The 12,834-nt window shown below is 42.3% G+C and overlaps 2 pseudogenes; both read left to right on the top strand.

The window, feature by feature from the left end:
- The first annotated feature begins 7,363 nt into the window (after positions 1-7,363).
- LOC131825012 (histone-binding protein RBBP4-like) lies at positions 7,364-9,137 on the top strand (annotated as a pseudogene).
- A 387-nt stretch (positions 9,138-9,524) lies between these two features.
- Positions 9,525-10,599, top strand: LOC131825603 (SREBP regulating gene protein-like; annotated as a pseudogene).
- The last annotated feature ends 2,235 nt before the right edge of the window (positions 10,600-12,834 follow it).

Raw genomic sequence — 12,834 nt, 5'->3', positions numbered from 1 at the left:
TACTGTAAAAAAGAGCAGAAAAATGAAGCTGTAGCAAAGTGGAAGTCAAGGGAAAAAAATTTGTTTAAAGATTTTATTTATTTATTTGACAGACAGAGATCACAAGTAGGCAGAGAAGCAGGCAGAGAGAGAGAGAGAGAGAGGAGGAAGCAGGCTCCCACTGAGCAGAGAGCCCGATGCGGGGCTCGATCCGAGGATCCTGAGATCATGACCTGAGCTGAGGTAGAGGCTTTAACCCACTGAGCCAACCAGGCGCCCCAAGGGAAAAAAATTAATGGGGAAAATTGTAGCATATCTGTACAATGATGGGACTGTTTTTGTTGAGAGTAGGGGAGGGGAGGTGGGGATTGATAATGCAAGACAGAGAGAGGGGAGAATTACTGGAACCTGTCCTCATTTACATGAGAAGGGATGGGAGTATGTGCACAGAAGGAGGAGCTTGTCTTAGGTCCAGCATGGGCCCCTCAGTCCTTGGCACAGAAAGAAGGCAGAACAGACAATATTGGATTTGTTTTCTTGGTGAAATAGAGAGAAGGTTGATCAGCCAAGAATGAGAATGGGGGCAGGGAGACTGTTAAAGGTTTGGAGAGAGGGGGAAAGGTATGAAACAGTTGCCTGGGATGGTGAATGGTTGGGATCAAGGTGGCAGGACTGTTAGCAGACACTGAGGGCCCATTGAGATCATGAACAAATAGTGAACTTAGGCAGAATGACTGAGTGTTCTTCCTAGTGAAGTGCTGGTGCAGAGGTGTGGGCGAAATCGTGAGAAAGCTGCAATAACCAGGGCTGGGACTTTGCCAGGCAAATACCATGAAGGGAGAGTGCAAGTGTATCAAGAATATATGTAAGAGGGGGCACATGGGTGGCTCAGTGGGTTAAGCCTCTGCCTTCGGTTCAGGTCATGATCTTAGGGTCCTGGGATCGAGCTCCGTATAGGGCTCTCTGTCAGCAGGGAGCTTGCTCCCCCCCCCCAACCCCCGCCTGCCACTCTGCCTGCTTGTGATCTCTGTTAAAAATAAATAAATAAATAAATAAATAAATAAATAAGAATATATGTAAGAGAGTGATTATAATAATAGACCATGGAATGCAGTGTGAGAAAGGCAAGTAAGGACATGAGAGAATGTGAGGAGAATGAAAAAGAGGTTGCATTTAGAGACTGTGTATCCCAGTGTGGTCGAAGAGTTACTGGTTTAGGGGTAGCAGAAGGACAAAGAGCTGGAAAGATAGACTTTAGTGATTTAGAAGTGGGATGCTGGAATTTAAGATTAAAATGTTTCAGAAATTGGGCACCTGCCTGCGTGGCTCAGGTCATGATCCCAGGGTCCTGGGATTGAGCCCCACATCAGGCTCCCTGCTCAAAAGAGAGCCTGCTTCTCCCTCTCCCTCTGCCTGCTGCTCTGCCTACTTGTACTCTCTGTCTCTGTGTCAAATAAATAAAACCTTAAAAAAAAAGTTTCAGATGGGATGCCTGGGTGGCTCAGTTGGTTAAGCGGCTGCCTTCGGCTCAGGCCATGATCCCAGTATCCTGGGATCGAGTCCCACATCGGGCTCCTTGCTTGGCAGGAGCCTGCTTCTGCCTCTGCCTCTGCCTGCCACTCTGTCTGCCTGTGCTCACTTGCTCTCTCTCTGACAAATAAATAAATAAAATCTCTAAAAAAAAAAAAAGTTTCAGAAATTGATGAAGGCAAAGTTTAAAGGTGTATAATGGGCTGAATTGTATCCCCTCAAAATTCATTATGTTAAAGCACTAATCCTTATAACCTCAGAATGTGACATATTTAAAGTGGTAATTAAGTTAAAATGGGGCTGGTAGGGTGGGCCCAAATCCAATGTGACTGGTGTCCTTATAAGAAGAAAAATTTGAACATACAAAGAGATACCAAGTGCACCTGGAGTTCAGAGAAAAGGCTGAGTGGGGACACAAGAAAGTAGCTGTCTGTCAGCCAAGGAGAGAGGTCTCAAGAGAAACCAAACCTGCCGACATCTTGATCTTGGACCTCAAGCTTCTATTACCTTGAGAAAATAAATTTCTGTTGTTTAAGCACCCTAGTCTGTAGTATTTTGTCATAGTGGCCCCCACAGACTAACAAGGTATGACCATGAAAGTGAGAGGCGAGGTAGGATGTGAGGCCAGAGGATGGAAAAAGGAATTGAGAGGGTTTAGCTGAGATTTTACAAAATTTTTTATTGCTGATTACTTTGTACTTTGAAGAAGAGTGACTAAATACTTTTTGTTAAAGTTTACAGAGAGTGGAATCGTTGAGGATTTTCCATCTTCTATCAACACTATGGCTTCTAGTAAATTTCAATACCACTGAGATGAGAAGTCACTCCCAACCAGGGTGTCCCTCAAAGTAATCATGATGAACTGACATCTAATACTCATTAGATGTCTTTTTCATGCTAGAAACTTCTAGAAGCTTTCACATATATTAAAACAAAAAATGAGTTCAATGACATTAAGGTGAAAGCATTGTTAATCTCATTTTGCATTTGGAAAAAATAATGAACATAAGAAAAAAATTTTTCAACTTGCCCAAGAACTTGGAGATGAATCCAAGACTTTTATATTCTTTGGACTCTTCAACTGCCCTTGCCTGATACACTTCTGTGTGTTAATCCCTTCCTCTTTATTGCAAATAGGTTTTGGATGTGGATATTCTGATTCCTGGGTAGTGGCTGCCTACAATGTTATTTTGAAGACACACTGGTAGCCAGATAGGTTAACGAGATAGATGAGTGCTGTCTGCTGTGGACATAGGGTCAGGGAAAGGCAGCATGCATTGCTAATACTCCACAGTCTTAGTTGACCCCAGAAAGATGCCTCTAGTGATGATTTTATGTCACAGGTGGTTATGAAGACTTGAGGTACAGGACAAATTGCCATTTGGAAAACCATTCAGTAAAGGTGATGGTGACAAAAGTAATGAAGAGGATATGACAGGCTGGAAAACCTGATAAAACTGTGGTAAGGGGAGTTGAGTAATGACCTTATTTTGGTGATCCCATTAATGGAAACATCTAATGAAGTCTCTCCAGACAAGGAAAAAAAATTACTTGATTTCATTTCTAAGAAAACTCTTTTTTAACCTGCCTCCTGAAAAAAATATGTATGCTCATAAAGTAGATTCCTGAAGCCATTTGTCTCCAGTAAATTCCCAATTTTCTTGCTAATGAATTCTTACTAAATCCGGATTTTCTTGCTGGTCCTCCAGGAACCAGGGAGAGTCACTGGGGCTGCTGTGCTTACTGGCCATTTCTGGCCTTGGCTTCCTGTTCTCAACAGCAGAGCTGAGGAAATCCGCAGGATGCTTGCTACCAGGGGACAAGATGACTCAGGAGGAAACACTCCACCTAAAATAGTCTTGCTGTGCAGCCCCTGAGTCACTTTGGAAGCAAAGTAAATGTGTGATCCTGGAATTAATCCCACAGGTGATGGGAAGTGGAGAAGAAGGAAGTATCTGGAAGAAGTTTATTCAAAAGAAAAGTCTGCCACAGAGATGAAAATTTAACTGCAGAAAAAGGTTACTATTCAGGAAGAAATTTCATCCTAGAAGTTCAAAGTAGATGAATTGCGATTTTCTCCCATGACCATGGGCGTAAAGTTGTTGTCAAGGCCCAATCTATCCACTGGAAGTGGATATTTCCTTAAAAACATGCTAGGAAAGTAGCACTAGAACAGCTGTGTAAACAGAAATGGGCCATTGGGCTACAATAGCCTTGATTTGTGTCTTTATAATTCTTTCTCAAGAATTAATCTGGCCAAAACGTTTATGATGCTGCTAGATGCTACATTTATCTTGAATTCATGGTAAACATCTAGTGTTTCACCTACTGAAAGAGGGGAAGGAGTATACAACTCAGATTCAAAGCTCTCCAAGCAATATTCCGTATTTGGAATGACCCTTCCAAACCTTTGTCTTACCTCTTCTTTTCCCTCTTCATCCTGGCTCTGGTCTTCACAATCTACTTACTTATTGCAACTCTCCCAAATGAGGGCCCAAAGAACTGAACTGCAGTCTATCACTTATTCTTTAAGTGTGTATTGAGAAATTAGCAGGAAGACAAAGAACACCCTACCCATTTTTTTCCCCTCCAGATGCTTGGAATCTAATTGTGGAATAGAAAAGTTCAACAACAGGTTTGTCATACAAAGTTGTCAAATCTCCCAATAGATTTAAACATAGGTGTCTTGAAATTACAGCAAGGCAGGGAACTTGAGTGGAGCTAGGGGTTCACGGGAGATTTCTTGGAAGGGCAGGGACACGACTGAGTCATCAAGGTGAAGAAGCTGGTAGCTGGACAAATGCAGACTCGATCAAAGTTAAACATTCACATGGTAGAGAGATGCCATGTGTGAAGCTTGATTGGATCCTGGCTTGGGAAACAACGAGGTGAAATATATTTTGGGGACAATAGAAAAACTGTTACTACAAAGAATATTAGACAATATAAGAAGGTGTTTTAAATTTACTTAAGGTAAAGTAATGATGTAATTATGAAGGAGGTTCTAATTTTTAGGAGATACATACACTTAAAGTGTATTTAGCAAATGATTTAGTAAACATCTGAAATATGAAATGGTTTAGCAAAAGGAGGAGGAGGAGGGAAAGGAGAAAGAGAAGAAGGAGGAGGGGGAGGAGAAGGAGGAGGAGGAAGACAGGGAGGGAAAGAAGGAAAGGAAGGAAGAGAAGGAAGAGAAGGGGACGGAGAAGTATCTAAGTATGGTAGATGGCTAAAGGAATTAAACCTATCAAAACATTAACATTTGTTGAGTTGAATCAATGTTCATTCCACTAGTTTTTCAACTTTGTTGAGTTTTTGAAAATTTTCATAAAAAATAGTTGGAGAAGAAGTACACTGGTAGATACTCAGTTGCATAAATGCCAACACTACCCAAAATTCAGAGAGTGTATCCATGCTGGGTATTCAATGTAGAAAATAAATGCTTCGCCCAAACAACCACATTAGGCCACACAGAAGTTCCGAGTTAGGAAAGAGGGGCCCAGTCTGCAACTTAGAGACAGTGTCCTGCTACCTGAATAGGAATGAACATGGTTGGAAGTGTGGGTGAAGAAGGAGCTCAGAGCTTGAAGAGTCTTGTACGGGTCAGGCTGAAGAGTTTGGTATTTATCCTGAGGAAATCAGAGCCACTTAAGAGAGGAGGGCATTTTAGAGGCTCATTTGAGGGATGGATCAGACAGAGTCTGGAGGGGATCATCGCAGAGAAAAGTGCAGTCATTCCATCAGAAATAAAGAAGGCCAGGGTACCTGGGTCATGCAGTGGGTTAAGTGACCAACTCTTGGTTTCAGCTCAGGTCCCCTTCTCAGAGTCATGAGATCGAGGCCCATGATGGGCTCTGGGCTTGAGATTCTTTCTCCCTCTCCCTTTGTCCCTCCCATTCGTGCTCTCTCTGTCAAATAAAGAAATCAAGTTTTAAAAAATAAAAAGAAACAAAGAAAGAAGGCCAAATTTGGGGGAGGATGCAAAGCAAGCCACTTTGAAAAAGAGTTTGGCAGTCTCTTATAAAAGTAAATATATATGTACCACGCAATGCAGAAATTTCACTACTAGGTATTTACTCAAGAAAACAAAAAACTTAAGTCACACAAAGACTGACAGGAACGTTTAGAGCAGCATTATTCGTAATCACCAAAGTTGGAAGTATTGACTAGCAAATGGATAAAATGTACGTTCATAAGCAGAACAGTGTGCAATAAAAAGGGATGACCTACTGAGAGGGCAACATGGATGAATTTCAAAAGCCTTATGCTGCGTGAAAGAAGCCAAACTACACACCATATGATTCTGTGGATATGACATTCTGAATAAAACAAAGCTAGTAGTACAGTAATTGGACGAGTGGTTACAGCCAGGTGCTGGAGTATGGGAAGGATTTGCCTACCAAGGGGCACATGGAACATTCCGGGGTGATGGGAAGTATTTCATATAGTATTTTTATCATGGTGGTAGCTACATAGCTGCAGACATTTATCAAAGCTATGCACCTACAAAGGGTGAATTTCACTGTATAGAAATTGGATATCTCCATATACCTCACTTCAAACAAAAGAAAAGAAAAAAGGATAACAGGACATGAGGACTGAATAGATAGAGAATAAGAGAAGGAAGAGTGAAAGATGTTTTGGTAATCAAGAAAATAGATATGCTAATACAGAAGTGGAAATGTCAGAGGATAGTACCAGGATACAGGCAGTTAACTGCTGCAAGAATAAAATGAGCAATCAAGTTGTAACCAGGAGTAATTCAAAATCTATTAAACTATTTTCATCTAGTTTTATGTTACTACTTTAGCAGACAACTTGGCACAAGTATGAGGAAAATGTAATCAACTTTAAAAAGTGTATAATGGATTCCCAAGGAGAAATTTCTATTCTAAGGACATAAAAAGTGTGTGTGTGTGTGTGTGTGTGTGTGTGTGTGTGTGTGTGTCTGCATGGGTATTCCTATCTCAAAATATTTGATGATAGGGACACCTGGGTGGGTCAGTGGGTTAAGTGTCTGCCTTTGGCTCAGGTCATGATCCTAGGGTCGTGGGATCAAGACCCGCATTGGGCTCCCTGCTCAGCAGGAAGCCTGCTTCTCCCTCTCCCACTCCCTCTGCTTGTATTCTCTCTCTCACTGTCTCTCTCTCTCTCTCTGTCAAATAAATAAATAAAATCTTTTTTAAAAAATCTGATGATAATCTTCTTTGGGTTATGTTTTTCACCGATTTTACATGGTTTTTAAAAGTTTATTTAGGTGCGCCTAGGTGGCTCAGGAGGTTAAGCCTCTGCCTTCCCTTAGTGGGGAGCCTGCTTCCCCCTCTCTCTCTGCCTGCTGCTCTGCCTACTTGATCTCTCTCTCCACGTCAAAAAAATAAATAAAATCTTTTAAAAAATTAAAAATGAATGTTTATTTATTTGAGTGGGAGAGAGAGAGAGAGAGCTAGTGGTGGGGAGGAGCAGAGGGAGAGGGACAAGCAGACTCTGCTGATCACAGAGCCAGATATGGGGTTCAATCCCATGACCCTGAGACCATGACCTGAGTCAAAATCAACAATCTGAGGCTTAACCAACAGAGCCAACCAGGCACCCCTAATGATTAAAATGTATGCAAAATGCTTTCTTAATTTTAATTAATAAAAAACACTAATTTTTTTTAATGAAGCATGCATATAATATGGTGGAAGCAGTAAGCCTGGAGATAGCTTGGAGAGAATTTAAGAAGGTAGAATCTTTTCCAGGAAGTCATTTTTCAGATAAGATAGGCTTATACATGGGCATATGGACCTCTCTAATAAGAATACTATTATAGGCCCATAGCCTCCCTGCCCCTCCCGCAACACTCGACCCCGGGATCCCCCCCGGCTTGCCTGCCCGCCATGGTCAACAAGGAAGCAGCCTTTGATGATGCAGTAGAAGAACGTGTGATCAACGAAGAGTACAAAATATGGAAAAAGAACACCCCTTTTCTTTACGATTTGGTGATGACCCATGCCCTGGAGTGGCCTAGCCTAACTGTGCAGTGGCTTCCAGATGTAACCAGACCAGAAGGGAAAGACTTCAGCATTCATCAACTTGTCCTGGGAACACACACGTCCGATGAACAAAACCATCTTGTGATAGCCAGTGTGCAGCTCCCTAACGATGATGCTCAGTTTGATGCTTCACCTATGACAGTGAGAAAGGAGAATTTGGAGGTTTTGGCTCAGTTAGTGGAAAAATTGAAATAGAAATCAAGATCAACCACGAAGGAGAAGTAAACCGGGCACGTTATATGCCCCAGAACCCTTGCATCATTGCGACAAAGACATCATCCAGTGATGTTCTTGTTTTTGACTATACAAAACATCCTTCCAAACCAGACCCTTCTGGAGAGTGCAACCCAGACCTGCGTCTCCATGGACATCAGAAGGAGGGCTATGGACTTTCTTGGAACCCAAATCTCAGTGGGCACTTACTTAGTGCTTCAGACGACCACACCATCTGCCTCTGGGACATCAGTGCTGTTCCAAAGGAAGGAAAAGTTGTGGATGCGAAGACCATCTTTACAGGGCATACAGCGGTAGTAGAAGACGTTTCTTGGCATCATGAGTCTCTGTTTGGGTCAGTTGCTGATGATCAGAAACTTATGATCTGGGATACTCGTTCAAACAATACTTCCAAACCAAGCCACTCAGTTGATGCTCACACTGCTGAAGTGAACTGCCTTTCTTTCAATCCTTACAGTGAGTTCATTCTGGCCACAGGATCAGCCGACAAGACTGTTGCCTTGTGGGATCTGAGAAATCTGAAACTTAAGTTGCATTCCTTTGAATCACATAAGGATGAAATATTCCAGGTTCAGTGGTCGCCTCACAATGAGACCATTTTGGCTTCCAGTGGTACTGATCGCAGACTGAATGTTTGGGTTTTAAGTAAAATTGGAGAGGAACAATCCCTGGAAGATGCCGAAGATGGACCACCAGAATTGTTGTTTATTCATGGTGGTCACACTGCCAAGATATCTGATTTCTCCTGAAATCCCAATGAACCTTGGGTGATTTGTTCTGTATCAGAAGACAGTATCATGCAAGTGTGGCAAATGGCAGAGAACATTTACAATGATGAAGATCCTGAAGGAAGCGTGGATCCAGGACAAGGGTCCTAGATATGTCTGCACTTCTTGTGATTTTAGACTCCCCTTTTTACCCCCTCTCAACCCTGAGATTGATTTAACACTGGTTTTGAGACACAGACTTTGTTTGGCTATCCCTCTATGATAGGTACCATCAACGATGTTACTAGCCCAAACAGAGGGTGTTTTCTAAATATTAACTGGGGGACTTGATTCAGTAAAGCCACAGACTTATATTTAAATTTTCTTCAGGAATTTTCTAGTAACAAAAGGTCTAAAGTAGCCACAGAAAGGGGAATATTGGGTGTGGTTATTTTTCTTCTTAGGCTATATCCCCAAGTTTTACAGACTCCTTTTAAGTAAAGGCTAAAGTGAGGAAGGATAGAGCCAAGTGAGGTAGGTGTCTGAGCATGAAGTATAAATACCACAAGATGTTGTTTTTATTCAGGAAATGGGGGAGATTCAAGTCATATAAATTCCTATTCTAAAGTTTTCACACCTGACTTTCCAGGATGCACATTTCCCTATGTAGACCAGTCTCCTCTCAGTTTCTTCAGTTAAGTCAAAACTATGTGTTCCTCTTTCCCCATATATTTTTTTGCTTGTTAGTGTATTTCTTGAGCTCTTTTAATATTTCTTTCCTTTCTGTGAAATGTTTTTTTTAAAAAACTTGGGACCACCAAGTTGTAAAGATGTATGTTTTTACCTGACAGTCATACCACAGGTTGACTGTCCAGTTGAGTTGAGAAGAATGAATTGATAGCTTGTATTTGTTTTTAAAATTAAATTAATCCTGGATAAGAGTTGCTTTTTTTTTTTTTTTAGAGTTAGTCCTTAACCACTAGTTTGATACCATCTCTATTTTGGGTGACCTGTTTCATCAGCAGGCCTGTTACTCTCCATGACTAACTGTGTAAGTGCTTATAATGGAATAAATTGCTTTTCTACGTAAAAAAATACTATTATAGTATTTGTGGGAAGAAAAGAGTGGAAATAATCTAATTTTCCATTAATAAGTAACTGCTTAAATAAGGGATGGTATATCTACACAATGGAATACTATGCAACTGTTAAAAATGAGAAAAATCTATGTGTGCTAGTATGCAAAAATGGTTGAATTATTTTAAAAAAACATTGTACAGAGATCTCTTTCTCTCTCTCACACACACACACACACTGAACAGCCAAAGAATATCTCCGGAAGACTATGACCAGAAGCTGTTTCATCTGTCAAGATGAAATTACACAATAATTTGAACAGTGAAGAGTAGTTGGTGGCTGCTGGCCACTGGCTAGACTGCCACCCACTTCAATGGCTGGGGCTGCTGGCCAAGTAGGGTCCATGCCTCCTGGGCCCCGGCCTGCCGAGCTCCACAGCCTGGCCACCATGCCCCACATTCGCGCCTGGCACCCTGAACCTAGCCGCCAAGGCATGGCGCCGTTTCCTCCCCAGGAAGAGCTGGCTGCTTGCCCTGGTCTTCTGGCTTTCGCTGGTCTACTTCTTTCTTAGCACCTTCAAGCAGGGGGAGGGGGCAGTGAGAGATCCAGACCAGGTTCAAGACCATGAGCAGCCCATCCCAGTGGAAAGTGCAATTTCAGCTGGGCAGTAGCAGGCCAGCCTGGCCCCCAGTGCTGGAACTCCATTCAAGGGAAGCCCTGTCAGATATATTTGTGAAAGAGAGGATTTGCCAGTGAATGGCCGCTGGAATGTCAATGTCCCCGGCACAAAGCAGTACCACTGTGAAGGCTGCTTGCCCCACAGCTGCTGCAGCACTTCCAAGTACTGCATGCCCTGCTGCCTGCAGCCCAGAAAGCAACTTCTCCTGGCACACTTCCTTACCTGGGCAGCTGTGCTTTTCCAGAACATTTTCATAGCTGTTGAAGATCACTTTGAATTGTATTTGGCCAGATGCAGGACCTCATCACAGTTTCCCAGGGAGCTGATACTGGCTGCTGACTTGATCTGTTCATCATGACCAGGGTAAAAGAAAAAGTTAAATTACAGGAGTATCCAGCCTTATCCCCACCCACCACCCACACAAAGGACTCAGCATCATTTTGTAATGAGTTGAATGGTGGCTGCACAAAAAGGACACATTCATGTCCCGACCCCTTGGAACCTATAAATATGAGGCTACTTAGACAAAGTGTCTTTGCAGATGGAATTAAGTTCAGGATCTTGAAATAAGGTCACCTTGGATTAGCTGGGTCGGTCCTAAATCCAATGACAAAAGTTCCCTGAAACACACAGAGGAGGTACGCATAGAGGAAGGCCTTGGGATACAAGCAGCCACAAACCCAAGGATGCTGACAGCCACCAGAAGCCTGAAGAGGCAAAGAACAAAGACTCCCCCAGAGCTCTGGAAGGAGTACAACCCTACCAACACCTTGATTTTAGACTTCTGGTCTCCAGAGATGTGAGAATAAATTCCTGCTGTGTTAAGCCGCAAAGTTTGTGGCAATTTGTTTTGGTAAGCCTGGAAAACTAATAGACTTTTTTTTTTTGCATTAATGGAAAAGGGGCCAAGTTAAAAAAAAAAAAAAAGGATACTGGAGAAGTCAGTAGGATTTATTTATTTATTTAAAGATTCTATTTATCTGTCAGAGAGAATGAGCACAAGCAGGGGGAGTGGCAGGCAGAGCAGGCAGAGGGAAAAGCAGGCGCCTCTCCGACCAAGGAGCCCAAAACGGGACTTGACTATGACCAGAGCCAAAGGCAGATGCCCAACCGACTGAGCCACACAGGCATCCCAAAGTCAGTAGGATTTAAATATCAAGTTGGTTAAGGAGATAAACTGATCCTTGTGAGCCTACTGAGGATTGAAGGGCTGACTCATTCAGGTAGCTCAATCAGATTAAAAATTTTTCTCTAAGACTTTTCGTTTTTATGGGGAGTAGGTGTGTGTGTGTGAAGGGAATGGAAAATGGGGTGTAGCATGGTTGATCGACTTTCCTTTAATCTTATCTCCTTGATGGCCCCTACTGAACCCAGATGTAGGGTTAATCCTGGCTTTCAGAAAATATGTGCCTTGACAATATGGACAAAACCAGATTCTAGTCAGCTTTGAGACTCCAGAAAAGTCTTATCTCATGTGGTAGGGTAACTCTATAGTTACAGGAACTCAATAGAGGAACACACATTCCTATGGTCAAAAGTGACCCATGAAAACCCTGGGAGAGACATCAAATTGGAGACTGTTGTATTTTCTCTGTTAGTCCAGTGCAGCCAGGTAGCTGACAATGTTGGGGAAGATTGTTGATTGTTCGGTTGAGCACCAGATGAAGAAGTTAGCCAGCTTTTAGAGGCCATATTAAACACTAGATATTTAAGCACTGGACTCATGCTTTGGGCAGAGAGGCACTTAGGACCAGAGGAGACTGAATGGACTCTAGTTCCATGCTGGGAGAAAAATGGCAGGTGAAAGCTTGTTTTGCACTTAATGTTGGTTTGTCCTGTTTTTTCTCTCATTAGTATACTATTATTGTTATTTTTACAATTCTGCTGAATGCCTATAGTTGAATTTGTGTAACACAATCGCATACATTATAAGACTACTATATAATGGAAGTTTTTCTTGAAACTACTTGCTTTTCAGTATGAGAGTTACACCCTCCTCACTGCTAAAACAAGACTTCAAGGAAATCAGACAGTTTTTATCTCTGATCCTCTCTGAGAATAAAATTTAGCCAGCTGAGCTGTCCGTGTGGCTCTGCCAAGGGATTGCCTCTTCTAGCCAAGTTGGGTCTTGCCCACAGTGATCTGGAAGCCAAGTTTCTGAAAAAAAAAAATCACAAAATTATTCCTGAAAAAAAAAGTGGCTATTTATAAGAAATTTACTGAGTGAGAATAGGGAACTCTGAAGAAATACCTTAGGGATGAGAAAGAGTATCCAAGAAAGAAATGAACTTGAAAGGTGGAAGCTCAAGGCTAGACCCAGATCTTCTTAGAGAGGGAGAAGACACCTCCCCACCATGATGTAATATTTTGCTGGGTTGCCTCAAGTCGGAGCTGGTTCACAGTTGACAGGCAAGGAATGACAAGCTGGAAATACCTCCAGTGAAGAACCAGTAGTCTAAGACTGGTGAGAAAGAAATCACTCGCTGGGGGTGCTAATGGAATTCTCTGGGGGAACTGCCATGGAGAGTGTCATTGAACTTGATGGGAAGCTGGCTGGGCCACAGTGATCACAGTAGAAACCTGCCAGGAATTG

The sequence above is a fragment of the Mustela lutreola genome, chromosome 2 (assembly GCF_030435805.1).
Source record: "Mustela lutreola isolate mMusLut2 chromosome 2, mMusLut2.pri, whole genome shotgun sequence".
Lineage (NCBI taxonomy): Eukaryota > Metazoa > Chordata > Mammalia > Carnivora > Mustelidae > Mustela > Mustela lutreola.
Note: the sequence above shows the minus strand (reverse complement) of the source record. Positions and strands in the feature narration are given on the sequence as shown.